Source organism: Octopus bimaculoides, chromosome 15, assembly GCF_001194135.2.
Source record: "Octopus bimaculoides isolate UCB-OBI-ISO-001 chromosome 15, ASM119413v2, whole genome shotgun sequence".
NCBI classification, from domain to species: Eukaryota; Metazoa; Mollusca; class Cephalopoda; order Octopoda; family Octopodidae; genus Octopus; species Octopus bimaculoides.
The window spans coordinates 45,834,064-45,837,508 of record NC_068995.1 but is presented as its reverse complement, the minus strand read 5'-3'; positions in this window follow the sequence as shown (position 1 = coordinate 45,837,508).

Genomic DNA, 3,445 nt, shown 5'->3' with positions numbered 1-3,445 from the left:
TGGTGCTGGTGGTATGGGGCTCAGGAGGGATATTTGGTGATGGTGGTGCACTGAGAGTTCGATCTCTGCCTAAGCTGGAGGGGAAAGAACCTCTGCCAATAAAAATGTGTGCGTATGAATATGCATGTGTACATATCTGGGTGTGTGTGTGTGTGTGTGTGTGTGTGTGTGTGTGCGTGGGGTGGAAAAAGAGAGTGCATATGTGTGTGTGTGTATATGCGAAGGTATGTATTGGTTGATGTCAATCTGTATGTGTGTGTTTGTGTCACTGTTTGCTTGCTTGTGTGTGCGTGTACGTGTGCGCGCTCGTGTGTGTATGTGTGTGTGTAGTTGTATGTCACTGTATAAAGCAGTGTGTGTATTTGCATGTCTTTGTGTGTGTGTGTGTGTGTGTGTGTGTGTGTGTGTGTGTGTGTGTGTGCGTGCGCTGGCTCATGAGTCGTTGTTTTGCCAATGTGTATGTATGTATAAATATATATGTGTGAGTGTATGCGCGTGCGTGTGTATCAGTCGTTGTCAGGTCTATGTATGTGAGTATGCACGTTTATTTATGTGTATGTAATTGTCAGTGTGTGTGTGTGTGTGTATGTGTATGTAAGTGTATGTATGTGTGTATGTATGTGTGTGTTTGTGTGTATGTGTGTGCGTCTGTAGGTCTGTATGTGTATGTGTTTGCTGTAAAGACGGACAGGTCAGCGATTTAATAGACGTTTTAATGATTCTGACAATAAGATCATCGTCATTACGACCACCACCAACGTCATCATCACCATCTCCATCATCTGCACCAAAACAACATAATCATAGTGGGATACAATACTCGCTTTTAACAACAAATGTAAACACACACACACACACACACACACACACACACACACACACACACACACACACACACACACACACACACACACACATATTAGGTGCAAGAATAACTGCGTGGCTGAGAAGTTTGCTTCCCAACCACATGGCTTCATGTTCAGTCCCTCTGCATGGTACCGTGGGCAAATATTTTCTACTATAGCCCTAGGCCAACCACAGACTTGTGACTGAATTTGGTAGATGGAAACTGCAGCGTTGTTCATCAGAAAATGACCGAAAAATATGCTTACAAAGAAGAGTTCTTTGCTTCATATTCCTCGTGTGCCGATTCTGCCATACGACAGGGAACAAATAATACAATGTGACTGCTGGTCATAAAACCTGGGCAACGCCGGGGTGCACTGCTAGTGCGCGCGTGTGTGTGTATATGTATATAGTATACATATATAGTATACATATATAGTATACATATATAGTATACATATATAGTATACATATATAGTATACATTACAATACAATATTGTATTGTATACATCTTTATTAATACTATTTAGTTACCGACAGGCAAAGGAATATTACAGTTTGTTTCTGTGTGAGTGTGGGCGCTTAACCGGCTAAAATTTCTTTTGTATTATGGCTAAAAATGTCTACGCGCGCGTGTCCGGAATGTGTTGCGTTACTTTGTGTAAGAGTTACAGGCATAAAACCAAATAATTAATCTTTCAATACACTTCACATTCTTTCTGTAGTCATCTTGTTTAAAAGAATATATTTTATGACAGATTAAGAGAATACATAACGGTATAATATAATAATGAGCTTAGTGTATATAGAATGTCCAGGCGGACTACATCTCGTTAGAAAATATTAAAAGAGGGGACAGTAACTGATGTATAAATCAAGTAAAGAATGACAACAATAAAAATTGGAAGTTCATGCACAGTAAGCATAATAAAACACACAACGGTCATGGGTAACGTTGGTGAATGTGATGTAAAGCTTACAATATACATCAAGGAAATTTAAAAATAAAAAAGGGAATTTATTTGCAAATGGACAGACGTTATTTTTGCAAGGGAAATAACTCTTCTAACCAAAACATAGTTACCTACCTTGGATATTCTACCCGCCGTTTAAAATTTCATTGTGTGTTTCTCTAAACTTTGTCTAAACTCAAAGAATGTTTATTGTCCTCGAGACGTTTGAGCGAGCAGAGTTCTTGGCACTTTAGATAAGCTTACATTATTTCGGTACCATACATCTTTTATTGTTTTAGTTGTTTCAGTCATTAGACTGCGGCCATGCTGGAGTACCGTTTTGAAAGGCTTAGTCAAACAATGCTTTTTTGTTTTTAATCTGATACTTATTCTATCGACCTCTTTTTGTTGAACCTCTTGAGTTACAGGGAGTGAGGAAACTGTGAAGTGGCTGTGGGACGATAGGTGTAGTTTTCTCCCTTTAATTTCTAGGGCAATATCGTACAGCAGCTTAATTTATCATTTATCCTGAGTTAGAAGGCAGCGAGCTGGTAGAAACGTTAGCTACGACGCGCGAAACGCTTAGTGGTATTTCGTCTGTCTTTACGTTCTGAGTTCAAATTCCGCCGAGGTCGACTTTGCCTTTCATCCCATTTTAGGGTTGATAAATTAAGTACCAGTTATATATTTTTTTTTACGCAAGGGTTCCTGGTATATAATTTTTGTTTTTGTTTTTTTTTTTTGCGCAAGGGTTCCTTGAGAAATGTCATTTATTTTAAGGGTTGCGCAAGGGTAAAAGGGTCGAGAAACACTGCTCAGAACTGAGCTGCTAGAATCGCGATAGAAAGTACAACAGTGGAAATGATAGAAAGGGCCACAGGGTAGGGTTAGATGAGGCGAGAGTGATAACGGTAAAAAGGGCCATATAGTGGCGAAAGAAGAGAGCAGTAGTAGTAGTAGTAGTAGTAGTAGTAGTAGTAGTAGTAGAAGTAGTAGTAATAGTAGTAGTAGTAATAGTAGTAGTAGTAGTAGTAGTAGTAGTAGTAGTAGTAGTAGTAGTAGTAGTAGTAGCAGCAGTTAAGGCCCTCAGAGCTAATTCCAAGGAGGAGGAAATTTTATCGATCGAACAAACACTCATCTTCGAAAACGACGAAAGTCCATTCAAGATGTAACCCTGACGGCAAGCCATCTAAACACTCGTCTCTAATTTACAATACCGGAACTGCAGGGTACTCAGTTGGGGTACCTTACCTGCAGCTAGGTCGACTGTGCCGTTGGAAATTTACTGATTCGCGTCAGACAGTCAAAACAAATGCCGATGGCACGATTCGAACCTCTGATCTCATATATTTTTCATTGACTCCAACATCTATGATCCTTAATTTCAAACTAATAAGCGTATTAATTAGTCTGTCGACAGCTAATGTCCTGCATCCTAATGACATCAGGTGATGGGGCGATGATGACGATGATGATGATGATGATGGTGGTGGTGGTGGTGTTGGTGGTGGTGGTATTGGTGGTGAAGAAGAAGAAGAAGAAGAAGAAGAAGAAGAAGAAGAAGAAGAAGAAGAAGAAGAAGAAAAAGAAGAAGAAGAATGGTGACGATGATCATCATCATCATGACCTATATCATCATTGTGAT